This window comes from Myiozetetes cayanensis, unplaced genomic scaffold, assembly GCF_022539395.1.
Source record: "Myiozetetes cayanensis isolate MyiCay16 unplaced genomic scaffold, myiCay2020 scf13, whole genome shotgun sequence".
Taxonomy (NCBI): Eukaryota; Metazoa; Chordata; class Aves; order Passeriformes; family Tyrannidae; genus Myiozetetes; species Myiozetetes cayanensis.
Genome location: NW_026086937.1, coordinates 5,923,461 through 5,940,906, shown reverse-complemented (window position 1 = coordinate 5,940,906; position 17,446 = coordinate 5,923,461).

The following is a 17,446-nucleotide window of genomic DNA, read 5'->3' as shown; positions in this document are numbered from 1 at the left end:
AATGTAGATGACTAGATTTTGCAGAGCCAAATTTTCAGTTTTTCACAAACAGGCAGCAATTTCAAACTCACAGGGCAAAGAGCTTCAGTACATTTTCATGAAAAAAAAAAAGAAAACACCAAAGGCTGGTTTGTGAAGGAACGGAAAACAAATAAACAGATGAATAAGGGCTCCATTATACAGACATGTATATGCCACCTATGAAAGATTAAGAGAAAAATCTGCTATTTCATACTGCCACAGCTATTTCTCTCCGTGTATTGAATATTTAATCTACAGGCATACTAAGAACACCACAACTCATAAATTATCTGGCTGTAAATAGTCTAAATAGCATAGTAAGACAAGAAGGTTACTATATCTGCATGAAATTTTGTGTATATTTATATTCTGAGTGCCACAGACATTAGCAAACATTAGTCTAAATTATTTATGGTAATCTTTTTCTGAGTCATGAACATTTAAAACTTAGTAGTATGTATCAGAACTTAAAATTAATTCAAAGTTTTCCTATCTGCACAGCCTTTAAAAATGTTTTATTCCATGCTCTTTTATATGAAATTCACTTCAATTTGCTTTTGACTGCAGTGCCTCCAGCTCTCACTCATTTTAGATGTCAAAGATTTTATTTGAATAAACAATAAGTGAGGAAAGGAAATTAACTTAAACCTGCCTATCAACTACACTGTGTGAGAGTTCTTGCTTTTGTCTTACTGTTATGGCTACAAAACGGTTTTTGAAAGGAGCACGAATGTTCCCAGTTGTTCGTGGCACAGTTCTGTGCCCTGGGCAGCTCTAAGTGCAGCATGGAAAGAGCCTTCTATCACAAGATTTTTGTTCCCTTGTTGGCTCTGCTTCTGTGACCCTGAGGAAGTCAACTGGCCTCAATCTCCCCAACCACGCAGCATAAATATAACTATCCTGAAAAGTACTTTCATTTCCCCAAACTAAAAATTACTACATGAATGAACATTAGTACCCCTGTCTGAAAGATCCTTTCTCTTTACTGGCACCCTTTTGATGGTGGGCTGCAGAGGATGCAATAATGGGATAATAATACTCAAGATTCAGGCTACAAAGGGCACAATGCTGAAAAGTAGAACATTGTAAAACATTGGAGTAAATGCTTTTAAAAACTCTAGTGATTGCAGTGGTATGATTTATTTTCATTAACTTAAACAACTTCCCATCAAGGCAAATTTCGTGTAACAGCACCCACAAAGCATTCCATCCCTCTTCCAGACATGCAAGCCATAAGCAGGGAGCACAGCCTATAAACAGCAGTGGCAGGGTTAAAGGATTCCTGCCTAGTTCCTTGCAGGCAAGTTTAAATTCATCCTTCTGAACATCTGAGTAATGGCTGCAACACATTTTAATAATTTATGTGTTTGCATGTGGCTTCATGCAACCCTGTTTTATCTCAGCTCCTTACTCCTAAAAATAAGCAGTTGTCTCCTGTTTAGTATTTGACCTATTCCCAAAACGATTATGTTTATTTTTGTCCCGAAAAAAAAATAAGAGTGACTATTTTTGACAAATCCTTTTAAACTTTGCTCTTTCAGAAACACAATCTGACAAGAGTCCAACTGTACCGTGCTCATCTTTTAGCTCTCCAGACTCAGTGTTTGACAGCTGGATCATTTTTATCCAGAGAAACACTCTGGAAATGCAGGCACTGTCTGGCGCCAGGTGCACTGCGGTTACTGAATCCCAGAATCACTGGGGTGGCATGTGGGATGTTCAATTATTCTAATGGGATTCTTGCTGTTCTTTGATTCCATTGGAAAAGTCTAGCAGGCTTGTTTGAGCAATGCTCACATGCTGCTTTCTTACCTAGACATCTTTGTTTTTCCTGGTCCTTGAAATAAGCCGGAAAAATCCACCGCATCCAATTATTAAAACAATTAAGAACATAGCCAGGAAATGCAGGCTTATGCCCTGTATGACATAAGCATATAGGTTTATAGTTTAAATATCTTCTAAAATAATTATAGTACAGAAAAACAAACCACACCACTGCCAGGTGATTTTGGTCCTTTTTTCTTTTAGATTCTCCAGCTCCCTTGCTATTTATCTACAGAAAACACCAAAAAGTGTTTGTCAAGCTGAAGAGCCAACCAGTTCTTAATTGAAGCCACTGTGTTTCCAGGTTCATCAGGTACTTAGAATTCAGCTTTCTAAAGAAAATATGTCCCACTGAATGCTTGTTCATTCTGTCCATCACCAACCTGCTCACACCTGTTGAAAAGTCAGTGTACTTCAGTAGACAGCTTTTATTAATATAATCCAATCAGAATATGTTTCCATGAAAAAAAAAAAAACATTAGAATGCATGTAAGCAGAATGTTAAAATGTCAAAAAAATTTGATGTGCATCATTTCTACTTAAGGATGCACCACAACCATCGCCAATTTCTTGGGCAAAAAAAAAAAAGCTGCTCATTTTTAATGATGTAAAATTCAGCAGAGTAGTTTGCCCAGAGGTGACCTCTTGTGCATTCAGAGACCAGCTCTTTGCAAAAGTATAAAGTGCTCCAGAACAAGGGCTGTTTGCTTAAAGAGACCTTTCTTTATATGTCAGATTTTGTTCTACATTCTTATTGACTACGTTTATATATATACATATTGACTTTAACATTCTTATTGACTACATTTATATAAATACATATATATATATTTATATATAAATATATCAATATTGATAGAGCTACAGCCAAGGGAAGAGTTGTCAGAAAACTCTTATCCTGGACTGGATGTCACAAAGCCAGAGGGTAATTTGGAACACGGAATTTTTGCAAAAAGATTATTTCCTTCCGTCATAAATAAACCCTTCCCTTTACTCAAAGAAAACAAAAATATATTAAATAAAAATAAATTGCAACTTCCATTATTTTTGGCACGTGCATGAACTTAGAAACACTCAGAAGAAGAAACACTAAGAAACAGCCCAGGGGACGGACAGCAGACCCCTGCTGAATTCCTGCAGTTGATGTGAGGTGAGTAGGGACAGGGTATGGTTCTTACACAACTGATTGTTTGGTCAAGAAGGCAAATTTGTCAAAATTATTTGTTGATTTGTTGGTTTCAGCTTTTTAATAGGAATGGGCTTTTCATTTGAGAAAGGGAGACTGTGAAGTGTATGCAGAGGTCTGGAAAAGTCAGGTTGTGCCCTGAGAATGATTAATCCTGTGCAGCTGTTCTCCTGGACTATTTTCAAATGTGTTCAAAAAACCTAAGAGATTTGTTAGAGTGGTGACAGAATTATTTTACTTGACTAACTTCACATTTTAATGAACTGTGAAAGCCTAAAATTTGAGAGAAGATAGCTTGTACTGATTTGGATGAATAATAGGCAAGAAAGTTTTAAATGGAGAGCACCAACAGCATTACAAGACTCCAAACTCCCCCACTTTCTTACTCACTCTTCTGTTAGTTATTCCTGCCCAAGACTGCTGCATACTGCTCACTGTCCTCAGAACCCATAAATTTCTTATCTCCTAGGTGCAAAACTGGGCTTTTCTTTTACAGCTGTTCATGACACAAGAGAAGGTAAAGCAAAACAGGTTGAATGAACACATTTTCTTGATATCACAATCCTTTTCAGCTTAGTTTAAAACCATCTTCCTCATTTTCAGCCATGCTCCTTCAAAAACAATTCCTAGATGTTTTCAATCAATTTATCCTATTTGCTTCAGCTGTGTCCTTCTGCTAAGCTAGGTTCTAATTCAAGGGACCATTTAACTGTCTTTAAAGTTAAACACATTCTTAAGCTTTATGAAAATCAATTTGTCATGGAAACAACATTAACAATACTAATTCACAAATGGACACAAACCCTTGTTTAAACTCTTTGCTTATTAGGGATGTCTTCCTGAATCAGTACTTGCATGTTATGCAGTGACATTTGCAAGCAATTTAGCAGACTAAGTGTTGTTCTCTTGCAGGTTGGCATTTCTGAATAATTATGCTGTTGTTGAAAAAGGCTGGATTTGGAGATGGCTTTGAAAAGCTTTTGCTGAATTGCAGCCTTATTCATTTATTTCAGCATAGAAATATGTAGTCCAAGCTTTCTATTTAATTCCATCTCACATTTCTATTGGTAGCCACCATAAGCCATCTGCTTCCACCTGCTTTATCCTCTCCTTTCAAAACACAAATTTTCAGTTTATCCCTGAAGGGCATTGTCTAGTGGGGGATAAAAAAAGCAGCATTTCTTTTAAACATTCTTTTAATTTGCTCTTTTGAGACTGGGTTTCATCCTAACTGCTGAGCATCCCAGGCTCTCCCTAATAATATCCTTCCTGTTGTCAAACAGCCAGAACTCCGTGGCAGCAGCCCAAGGCAGTTGCAACCAGTGCACACCACTACGATGTGCTGCCTCCTCTGCTTCTCTGTATCATTCAATGTACCATCCTTTCTTCTTCCTTTTATCCCCTCTCTAATGATGACCCTGTAAATAAGACAAATAACATCAAATTTTTCTGCAATAAATTGTATTCTCTTCCAGGCCAGAGTCAGTGGTCATTGTTCTTCATGTCCATCACTTGTCCTGTACTTTCTCAAACATGTTTCTCCTTTTAGAAAAGGAGATAAATTTACTGTCCCTTTGGGCTGCTTTACTTGCCTCAGATGTTTCTAAGCTTTCAAGACACAGGCAAGAAAGTTCCCTTCTGATTTGACCCCAAATATTGGGGTCTATAGTGAAATGCTCCTGGTAAAGGACACTTTAGGTATAAGCATTCAAATTGCCCCCTGAGCTCTGATATTCCTACACCTTTCCTCATAAATTAAACTTTCCTATCTCCAGGCATCTATAAACTGTCCTAATTGAAAAATACTGGCACAATTCACTGGTGGCTAATGAGGTTATATGCCCTACTCCTGTGCTGGTCTGATGCATCTCCTGCACTTACAAGTGCTAATTTTCACAAGCAGCCTTAATTGCAGGAACATTTTATAGCTACTTAAGTTTGATATCCAAGTTATCTACCTAATAACTTATATGCTGGAAGATGTCATTATTATGCAATCAGAGGCTGAAAAATTATTTCATGAGATGTAGATAACTAAAGGACAGGAATTCAAATGACAGGATGCAGCTGCCCCAGTAAACTTAAAGAAAAACAATCATAGAAAAGTACAGAGAACACACAGATACGTTCAGCTCAAAAGTTGATCACAGATAGGTTCCACTGATTTCCTCACTCATTCCTAGAAAAGAATGAAAGTGCCTCATTTGTGATTTTTCACTTAAAACTGAATTTCTACATCTGTTTTGCAGTATCCTGTGAGAGTCTACTACATACCAAATGCACATGGAAGATGAAATGGTTCTGGAAAACAAAGAGGAGCAAAATTTTCCAGATGGTTACTTGATCAAAAACATTCACCATTTTGCATTTCATTTAATCAAAATATTAAAAAATTAAGAGGCATTACAATTGACGTGATTACCTGCAAACCAATACTTTGCATTTAAATATATTCAATTCTCCAAATGCAATTAGGACATTTTTAAATTCTAAATTACAAGTATTCTAAATTACATGCCTATATTTTTGGATATGAAAAGTGTCTCATTTCTCCTCCTAGACACCTTTCTTTTTCATTTCACCAGAATGACTTCAGGCTATGATGAGGTGCACCTTTATTTGCCTTTGGAGAGATGAGTCATCTAAGTAAGAAAAAAATTTCAAGATGCAGGAACAGGAAAAGAATTTTTAAAATGAACGCAAACCTCTTTTTCCTCTTCCTTGATTCTCTCTTCTCTAAATGGAAGTGCAATCTTGATTCTCTACTGCTAAGCAGCAAGTTCTTGGCATGGGATTCAATTGCATTGCTTGAAAACTTTGTGGTTAAACGAGGTTTCATCTGGTGATACAGCAAGGTTTACTCTGAACCCTGAAACTTGGTTCTAGTGTGATCCAACCGTGAAATAAGAATTCCCAAAACAAAGAGCTGAACATTTGGGATAGCAATTTTTCAGCTCTCAGACGCCAGAATGTCCTGATGATGTTGCTGACCGCTGAGTGGCAGTGTAAGGAAAACAAAGCCAAACATACAGTGAAAATCCACGTGGGCTTTCACTGAATCCAGAGCATCACAGAAACTGCCTCAACACTCAAACAAAATATCCCCATCAAGAGAAATATCCCCATCAAGGGAGAGACATTTTATCAAAGATCACTTGCTGATGTCCTGGCCATGTTGGCTGCTTACAGTATTTCAGAGATAAAGCACTTAGCAAGGATTCTGCATCTGTGTGTCAAATACAGACTATGTTTAAGAGGATTAGAAAACCCTCACAATTCTTTAAGAAAATTCAGAGAAAGATTGTGGTTTTCTGTTAGATTATATAGGACTTTGGTCTAAAAGCAGAAGGACTATAAATCAAAGTGTCAGCAAGATGAATATCCTTAAAACAAAACAAACAAACAAAAACCCCACTGCACTCAATATCAGGTGAATATTCAGCAAATATTGAAAATCAAACCTTCCTGAGGAAGGGTCTGGAACTGAGGAAAATCTATAAAATGTACTGTGACCTACAGGCCTACACAAGTCTCAAAAGAATAACTGCCTAAAACAGTAACCTTGAGTTGTTTTCCAACAACACTCTGGAGGGAAAACAAACAAACAAACAAAACCCCAGCTTTCTGAAACAGGGAACTCTTTAAATATCTGAACACAGAGAAAACTTCAAGAAAAGAAAAAAAAAGTCCAAAGAAAACAGGGAAACAGGTAAGTATTTACACCAAGATTGATTTGAAAGACTGAAAAACACACAGTGGGCTACCACTCACTGCCAGTAACAGCTGTCTACCTACCTTCTCAGATCAGCAAAAGTCAGAAAGAAAACAAAAACATGCAGGGATGAAATACTAGTGTTATCAAAAGGAATTCCCATACAATCTCATGACCCCTCAACTAATGCACTTCCCTCTGTTCAGTAAGTCCTCCGCTGTTTTGAGGAATACGGGATGAGCAGCACAAGAGAAAGCTTTAAAAACTGCAGATGAAAACTGAGAAAATGTTTCTTATTTGTAGGTAGCTAATTTTGAAAATAAAATAAAATAAAAAAAGATGCGAAATTGGGCAGTGAGGAACAGCTGTGGCACTGCACTGCACTGCATGCAGAAAGGTGACAGCAGATGGCTGGGTGCAGCAGTCCAAGGCTGCAGAAATGAAAGCAACACAGAAGTCTTTCAAGACGCAGTATATCTGAACAAAAGACGAATTTTTCTTCCCTTTGTGCTGCTTCTTCAGGTGTGGTTTCATCTTCAACCCGAACCCATGAGAACCCTCACTCATGTCTGTGTGCTCCTGCCCCTTTTCTGTGCCACCACCAGCAACCACTGGTGCGTGGCAAGCCAGACCAAGGTGCTGACACAGCTCAAAGTTACTTTGTTCTCTTTCTCTTCTGCTGCCTGCACAGCCACACAACTACTAGCACAGGGAAGGCAATGCAGTCATTGCAGTGGATCAGGGGAAAAGATTGCATTGGCCTTTTCATCAGCAGCTACAGGCTCTTAGGGTGTTTTATGACAGCAAACCTGGGAAAGTAAGATCACAGAATAGCCACATTTTTCCAGTCTCTTCTATTACTTCAAATTATGAGAAACCTGAAACACCCAGCTAGAAGAGCTGCTATAAAGTACACCACAAGCCATTTGGCATCAGTCTTCCAAGACAGGCAGTTCGGTGCATTCACAAATTTTCTGTGCAAAAAGTGCTGAATATATGCTATACTTCACTCTCTGGAGTTAATTTAGCAACCAGCATAACAGGACATGAATCATGATGCAAGAATTCATGAATAGGGTGCTGTAAAACAGGAAGGCAAATTCGGAATATTGATGCAATAAGGCAAAACTTGGTAACGTGCAATTACCACAGCATAGCCTCTTAAGTGAAAGGGGAAAAGGGCACCCTAAGAAGAAGAAAAAAAAAGAAAAAAAAGAAAACCCTAAATATTTGTCAGTCTGCCTGAGTGGACACTGCTGGGTTGTTAGAATTGCTGACAGTTGATGACACATGCCTCCATAGTACCCCAAGCAGCTCGTGACCTCTTGCTGTATCGTACAATCTCTTCAGTTCTTAGACAGTAAAAATGGATCAATTTGAATCAGGTTTCAATTATTTAACACCAAATCATGATTTCACTCCAGAAAAAAAGTCTGAAGATGATCCTACTGATCACAACCCAAGCTGGATTCCTCACTTCATATATATGTACCTATGGAAATATAGAGCAAGAACATGAAATGGACCAAAACAATTATCCCATTTCCCACTCCTCTAGAGTGCAGGCCAGAAGAAGATAAGAAGTTGAACACAGTTGTGGAAAAGGACAGAGGAAAACTGTGCCTGGCCTGAGCTGAGGGGCAGATTTCCCTTCGAAATGAGGGCATTTTCCCTTCAATCCCCTTCAATTTTTACTTACATCTGACAAGGGTGACCAGACTGAAGGGACAAATTACACCCAAAACTTAGGACTGGTTTATGCTGCCTGAACCATTGCTCATTAACTCTTTACAGTTCATCCTTCCAACCTCCAACACCCTCTACAGACTGGAAAATACAAGACATGAGAAAGATGGGACAAAACTGGAACAACTATTATTGGCTTTCTAATGTAGTGTTTGTAAACATGTTCATGAAATATAATCAAATGGAAGTGAACCAACAAAGCCTCAATGTTTTAGTCAGAAATCACACACAGGAATAGAAATAAAACAATGCATCTGACAATGGGAGAGTGTACAATAATAGCAAAAGCACAGTTGAAATTAATAGAAAATTTTAAAAACCCCAAACTGCTAGAAAAAGGCAAGTTTGAATTTGCCAGTTAGCCTTGAAGAACCTGCTCAATATTTTTCAGATTGTCATAATGACTGCATTAAGTTGTTGGGTCGACAGGAGACTTTACTATACTTCTACTTAGTCAATAAAGCTCCTCTTCTTTTTTTTTTTTTTTTTCGCCCATTACCTTCTCACTCTTCCTCAATTACATACTTTTATTCACTAGTTTTCTCCACCTCTCCCTCAAATACTTCTTTTGAACTTCATTTTAAGCTGCGAAAAAAGAATGCACTATTTTTACTGTGGTGAATAATTTGACCTGGTACCTGATGCCTTAATTTAGAAAATGACAGCACCCTGAGCAAAGTGCACATTGAGTGGATAAGCAGGGACTGCTGGTAACCCCCAAAGAGATTATCCACAGGTGATCGTTACTGAAAAGCAATTCCAGTCCAGTTCCTTGCTGTTTGAAGTTTCATTGGCAATTTAGTTGCAACTATCAGATCATAGGTTATCAGATTTAAAGACCACAAAAGGACTGATGAGGTGACAGATAATGAGGGAGAACAGGGCAGTTGTACAGAAAAAAATTAGGGTCACTTGAAGAATTAGACCCATTCAAACACAATGCTGATGAAAAAGCCAAAGTTATGCATCAAACAATAAGACATCAGGTTTTAATTATGAGAGGAGAGACTACTTCAGAAAGTAGAAGCTAAAAAAACATGTGGGTCATAATAGACATGCAGCTAAAAACATGAGTTTTCAAAGAAATTCCATGGCAAATAAAACAAAGAAGGAAAGAAAGTGAAGGAAAGAAAGGATAATCTGTTCCTCACATCAAAAATGAAGTGGGGGACAAGGCCAGAGACAGAATTTTTTCACCTGGCTGTAGACCCTTGACTCATAAAACCATTTTTAGGAAACAGCAGAATCTGGCACAGAGAGATGTGCCCTTAATCAAAAAAATAGAGATGTTGCCTTAGAATTTCATATTTCACTGTATGGGTAGATCATCAAAAGCTGACCAAGTTGGGGCTCACCTAAAATGTGTATGTATCAACCTGGCAAGACAATACTGAGTGCTGCACCATTCTTGGGTTTTACACAAGAACCACTCCAGCTGGCTGGCAGCTCCAGCAGCTCCAGGTAGATGATTTTAGGTGGGGGAAAGAACTTAATTCTTAGCATTAGTTGTGGTTGTTACCTGGAACAAGCTATAATATGAAAAGTCTAATGAAAAACACATTTATTGTCTCGTAGTTGAGCATCATAGCCCAACAGAAGGGCTTTGACTTGCTAAAGGGAGATGTTATGACCTTCTTTCTAAAACTATTAAATGAACTAACGGTTTCTGCTAGACCTAAAAATCTGTGAAAACATCTGATTTCTTTCTCCCTTCTATTCCCACAGGGGTGCTATGTAAAAAAAAAAATTCTTGAGAATATCTGCATCATTGTCCCTCCCTTCACCAGCAAGAGCAAGCAGCACAGCCTGCCAAAGAAACACGGATTTTCTTCGTGCTGCTTAATGCGTATTGCAGATAACGTTTTGGGATGTCATTGCTCTGCTTGAGCTGCAAAGAGAGCGAACATCTGGCACAGGGACCTTGGGAGAGTGACAGGTAGCCAAGAGCAGCTTTGCTTGCCTGTAATTTCTTGAGTTAGGAACCACTGACAGCTGAAAATCTGCTTTAAGTTTGACGGGGGAACTCGGAGCCATGTGCTGGAGCTGTGTTTCCCATGCATTGCTTAGCAAGTTCTAATAAATAAGAGCGAAATTAGACTTTTGAGCCAACTTAGCCTGCCAAGACATGTGACTTGAAGAACCCATCTCTGTAATTTCTAAATTCTGGCTTATTTGCCTCTCTCTTACCATTTCATACTACTTCTGCTAACAGAGCTGCCTTTCCAGATAAGCCTGGAGGCAACAGATTTGTGCTGCTTTCTTGCAGAAAAGGATTAGAGCAAAGGAGCTTTTCTAGAACAGAAGAACACAAATCATCATGAAATAACTCATAAATTCCAAGAACCGACAGCATAAGAGAGGAACACAAAGGGCATACTTCTGTGCCAGGAGACACAATTTCTGTCTGAAAGCTAAGATGGTGAAAAGTGGGGAAAAAAATTTGCAATTTTATATAAAAACTTTGATAGGCAAATGTCAGATGATCCTAAACTCCATCCTAAACTAATTTTAAAAAGCCCTGTTCATAGCTGATGATGGGAAGGAAAGTAAAGCATGGAAATACAGCTAAGTTTTCATTTGTTTTGTTTGTTTCTATACTATTTTTGTGCTTCCCAAAGCGAGGATTGCCTTTTTAGAAATTACCTCCAGTCACCAGGACCTGTAGGCAGGGGTTCCATTTCCATAACACACACAGAGAGCTTTAGGCCAAGGAGCATGGATACAGGTTGGTGGGGCTGGCCTACAGAGGCCAAGGGAAGCCAAGACGTCATCCTGTGCCTTTAGCAGGAGCAAGACTGACTGCTAAGGGAAAAAACTGCCTTTAGCCAACTGGTTTTAAATCTGTAGATTTAAAATCTGTAGATTTGCTCCCTGGCAAACCAGTGAGCTGTATGACAAGTGAATTGGATGTGTTTGGATAGGACAGCTGGCAGAATAGAGAATAAAACTACTGCATTCAAAATTCACTATTTCAATAATTCACCATTAACCTTCTAACTGGTAAAAACAGAGAAGGAGTAATTCTTCTTTGCCTGCTTTTTTCTCCTTTCTACTGTATTTAAAAGAGAGCTTTGGAAGTATTTTTTCTTCTTTTTACTCCATTAGGGAAGTTCATAGTAAGCTCCTACCATGTTTCTGCATGACAGCAGAGCACGTGTAGGCCTACAAAAACATTCAAAAGGAAGCTCTGTGCAAACAGCAGAGAATTTTAATTCTCAGAACTCATTCATCTTTGTTTTCTTTAAACAGGAAAATCATGAAAGGGAAAGATCTTGATTAAATCTATGACATCTGCTCTTTTCAGTTACCTTGTGCGTAGAAGTGATGGTGTGATCATTACTGCAGGCTATAAATAGGATCAAATTTACAAAGATAATATCTTTAATGTGACTAATGCTATACTCTAAAAACCAGACCAGCTTTCAGGATATGCAGGCTGAGACTTTGATCCTCAAGGCAAAATACAGCTTGAAACCAGTGATACAAGTTTAACTTGCACAAGTTAATCAATTATATCATCAAAGAAGTTTTTACCTGCAACAGGGAGAGGGAACAGTCAGTTAGTCCTTAGTTCCTCTTCGAGAGGGGAAAGGTGGGTTTGTCAGAACACAGAGGAATTGCTGGTGGTTCAGGAATGTGAAAAATTATAATAGGGCACAGACCCAGTATATTTATCAACTCTCAGATTTCTGTGTAGCAGAATCAAGTTTAAGCAGTTCTTAATCTGAATTTAATTTTGAAAACTGGTGTTCATATTTCAGTGGAGAAAAATTTCTGAAAGTGTCTCTTCTTTTGAATTCCAGTCATTTGGTCTCATAAAAGACATCATTTAACCCTCTAGTTTCTTTAATTACAGCAAGACCACAAAAACTTGTAGGTTCAGTAAGGAAACTCATAAAGGAAAAAAAGAGTACTTTTGTATTTCTACAAATAAATTCCAAACCCAGAAATCAAACAAAACTTTAAAGCTTACCTTAATTAAAGACAAAAGAAATAAAAAGAGGGTATGGTCTAAAGTGCCCTTCCTTATTCCAAGTCACAAAGTTCCCTGATCCAAAAAGCTAGTATTTCAAAAGGATTAGGAGCATCTCCTTATGCCCAATGGGATGCACATGTTTAAAAGATAAATGGTTAGATCTTTCTAGAAAGGTAAAGTTTACAGGGAAAAAAAAAAATCACCTTTCAGTGCAGAAGACACAACGTCCTAGGAGAGGTTTCTATCACGGCTGTCCATTTATCACCTGTTATTTGACAACTAAAAACATTTGGTCCCACTTCTGTGGGAGATGAGAATACCAAATAATTGATCTCCATTTTCCAGATCCAGCAGGAAGCTGGAGGTCATGGTTCTCAGAGAGGAGGAAGTTTCTGAATTACAACTACAGATTTATTTATTTTATGTTTAGGTCAGTGTAATCACTGATAGCAAAGCTGTGTGTAACATTCCCTAGTGCAGGAGAGTTAGAGATGTGAGAGGAACTGAAGTGTGGAATATTAAACCTCAACATTAAGCAGCTCTATTATTAAAATTTATATTTATTCCAATCTTCTGCAGTGCCCTTGTGACAGGTCAAAGAACTTTGATCTAAAACAAATACTTACCTTGAATACTGCTGAGTCTCCTGAGAAGACAAATTAAAACTGGTCTCACTGAAGGCTTTGGTTTTCCCTGAGTGAGGTCCCAGCAGAAAAGTCAAGAGAAATTGCATATAAAAAAGGCAAACACACAGGATAAAAGGTGTATCAGCTGCAAACTGAAAGGTAGCAGTGGTCTCTTGTGTCTTCGTGTATTTGTGCAGAATGAGGCCGTGCCATCTGGGGGCACTGGACTAAATAACTGGACAGTTATTAAATTAAAAACAAAAAACAGTCCTACGAAGGAATTGGAACCTACAAACACACACTGGGTGTTAAAGATGGAAAAAGAATGATTGCTGTCTTGGATGTGCACAGGAAATGATTGAGGCAGGGTTGGCAGGGAATCAGCAAATAATAAAGAACATAAGAATTTCTGGCACAACCTTGATATCATCTCAGAACTTCTGGAGGCCAATTTAATACTCAAAACATCTTTTCCTCTTTTAGATGGCTTTTTCCAGTGGAGGTTTATTTATGCAATTAGATGGTAGGTCTTGGGAAACATTTTAATAGCAGCACCTGATGCCAGGCCAAGTTTACCTGGGTACATTAAACTGGGGGTAGGAGTTTGGTTTTGGTTTGTTTCATCTCTAGACAACCCCTGATGGAATACTTAGCTCAGAAGGATCCAGATCCTATTAATTCCCAAGAATGACAAACAGTTAAAAGTTTTCTACAAATAAGGTAAAACTTTAGACCCCAAAATAACACCACAGGCACTTTTACTGTGCTTGAGAAGTCACTTCCAAATGCCTATATTGAAATTCTGGCCCCATGCCTTAGAGCTGTTCACATTTTGCTACATGAGAAGCAATGAACTTGCCAAACTGATTTTCTCAGTAAGATGAGAAAAGGCTGAACCATTTTGCCATTAAAAACATGTACTTGTTTCCCAGGTACGTGTGCAGCAGTTACTTGTGCCTGTGTCAATCAAGTGTGATATAAACGTTGTATTCATTAGAAGACTGCAATTTGAATAACCTTTTTAATACTTTTTTTCTTCTTAAAAATAGAAAAATACAGAGGAAACTGATCCAGGCAGCACCAAAAAGATACTGATCTCAACTAAGTGCCTCTGATGCTGGCTTACGACTGCCATTCGAAACTGTCAGTGGGAATTGTTGTACATGAGAACTGGCAGAAATATCAGCTCATTTGTGTGTTTTGTTTGCTTTTCCTTAGAAGTCTGAAGACACCTGCCTTTTGTGCTGCAGCTTTCAAAAGCCAGAGAAACAGCACATTAAACTCTGAGAACGTAGCTGTCCCAACTGTAAGTACCCCGAAATATGTCAAATTTATGAAAAACATGAGCTCTACTTTTTACATCTACTGTCACCTGGAGAGATTAGAGGCTGAATAACTTACAGATTCTCACAGCTACATAAATGAAACTGTGCAAGTATCTGATCCTGACACCTGTTTAAACAGGATTTGCGAAGATGCCTCCCAATTGCAAGGTGGGCCTGTTTAAGCTCAGCCATGTGTCAATGGCTGCAGAGATGCTGGTGCTGCTGCTGGGCTCAGGCACTGCCCCACACTGAGCTCGGCTCTGCCAGTCCTGCCCTTCTCTTTGGCGAGTGTGTGAGCTCCTCTGGGTACCCCCACATGTTCCTGCAGCCACAGCAATAATCACAGAGCAGCGGTGCTCCCTGCCTACAAGTTAACTCATTAAGTTCTAAAGGGACAACACATGGAACAGGGCATTATTTCATACAAATTCAGAGCCCAGAGACCTTCAGGGGCTTTTGAAGTAGAGTCAGTGGCAGAGCTTTGGGATGTTAAGGCTGTGCAACAGAGGTTTAGTGGCAAAGAGGATGCTATTGCTTAAACTTTAAACATCAACACTAAACACCTGGTGGCGGTGGAAGCATAAACATTTTCTTTTTTCTTTCCCCTCTAAATTGACTTGTACTCTATAATGGAGCTAAAAAAAAGAAAAGAAGGCAAACCCTTAAGGAAATACTATTCTCCTGAGCTCTGTTTCTTTGCCCTCTGCCCCCACCACAGTACATTCAAATTTGCTTCAACATATGTTGAGCAGGGTGTTCTCCTTCGTAGCAGATGCTTCAAACCATTTTTATTTTCGACACTGCCTGCAGAAAACACCAAGGAACAGTTGCTACCTCAAGAAAAGGAAAATGGGGTTGGGGGGGGCATCCAGGCTGATGCATGTTGAACATTTCCCATGGCTCTGCGTCTCCAGAGACCATTTCCCAAGGAGGAAGGAGTTCTTTTGCTGTCTTTTTGAATCAAACAAACAAAGGATTTCCACTTCATGATCACCAGACATTCTTCTGTGAGATAAACAGGAATGCATAAAGGTCCTACATTCCTTTAAGTACACAGAATAAAAACCACTGCGAGATTCGAAAGGTTTATAAATGAAAAAGCTTTTGAAAATCGCCATCAAGGAGCCAAGAAGTCTGGCTTCCCCTCTGAATATTGCTCTCAGCCTCAACTAGATGCATTTTTTTCATTCAACTTTCTCACAACGTTCACCTAACTCCACTTGCCAGCACGTTTTGCCAAACTAGAAAAACTGCTGCAGAAACCATCTGCTTGACATTGCTTACATATAATAAAGTATCGCTCGATACAATGTATTGGAAATGTTTGGAGATCTTTACATGGGAACCAAGAGCAGCAGTGCTGACTCAGGCACATCTCCCGCTGATGTCAGTGGGAACTGTACCTGAACGAGCACTGCTGGATCTGATACAGGTCTGGCTGTGCCGCGACTGCTGCTCACTGACATGAGAACATATGGTTATAGTTTAACAATACCAACTGCAATGGAGATGAGAAGGAAATTTTATAGCAGTTCTGGCTTGCTGCTCTTTTACAGCTATCAAAAACACTCAAATGATTTGTACATGTCTGCTTCTGTAACAGCTTTTCCCAGCTTAAAGGGAACACTGAGAAGCTGCTGCAAAGTCAGGTCCTACCTCAACAGCAACAGTTTGAGTTAATCTGTTGATATAAAAACTTGGAACACAAGAAAGACTACACGTGAAGTCTAAAATAACACTTCACAATTTCCCAACAGACTGTAGTACACTGTCTCTGGATGAGAATGCAGACATTGCAATACATCCCCATCGGTTCAATCCGAAGCAGAAATAAAGCCTTCATAGCACAGACTTTGCCAGCCCAGCAGCAGGGATATGTGTGTGACACCGAAGGACAATGGCTTCTCAAATTTGACTCCAAATTTAGTTGTCACAAAATTACAGCTTTAGTAAGTCTAAAAGCTAGGAGTGTCACTGAAGTTGTAGCACCTATGAATCATGATCACCAAAGCAGCACCTCTAGGTGGATAAATCAAGCCCCCTCCCTCACACAAGCTGCAGAAGGGTGAAGAATGGCAATACTGAGAAAGTAAGGAAGAGAAGCTATGATGCATATTTTCACAAGTCTCAACCACAGCTTTAACAGAAGGGGTTCTGAACCTTCAATACTTCCTACGAAGGGGCCACATTAGAGAACCAAATGCCAAAGACCACGTGAAATACTTCCTGTTGCAGCCCACTAGTTAGCACACACCTGTCACAAAGGTTGCAATTTGGTTTCAGCTCCAGGCATGTGGCCTTCTCCTTCTAATACTACAGTAAAGACTCATGTGCTTTGCTTTACTGAGTTTCTATTACCATTATTTTACCAGCTATGGGAACACTTCCAGATCACATCTTGAAAAGCTGTAATTCTTTTGCTCAGGCACAGGGACACGAAAGCTGAAAACCATCACATCTATTGTCTATGTTTTTTCAGGTGAGGAAAGGTGAAAGTGGCTGGAAATGAAAAATATAAATGCAAGGGACATCTCACAGCAAATCTCAAAGTCATATAGCTTTGTAGTAAGTGACCACCCTCTCTGTAAGATATTCCTGAGAGTGAACCTCTGGGAAGGTATCTTCCTGCGTTTAGGGTGCCAGGATAGGGAGACTGAGCAGTTTCAACTGCATTGGTTGAAGGATGATAACAACTTGGTGTTTGACCTCTGATTTGGGCAAAAGCCAATGCATCACCACTTTATAAATTATTGCTCAGTTCCCTCCTGAAGCAGACAGTAAACAAGGTTTGCATTCCAGTAAAGTGAGCCTGGAGAATCCATGTGAAGAACACTGAAGTATCATAAATATTCTCCACGGTGCATTCTCATTACAAGGGTTCTGTGGATCAAGAAAACTGTATCAAAAATACTCTGATCCTCAAAGCCAGGGTCCTAATCCCACATGAAGGAGTGTATCTATCATCCACAGAATCACAACATGCAATTAGGGAACAGTAAAAGAATAAAACTATTATTCCTGTGAAACTAG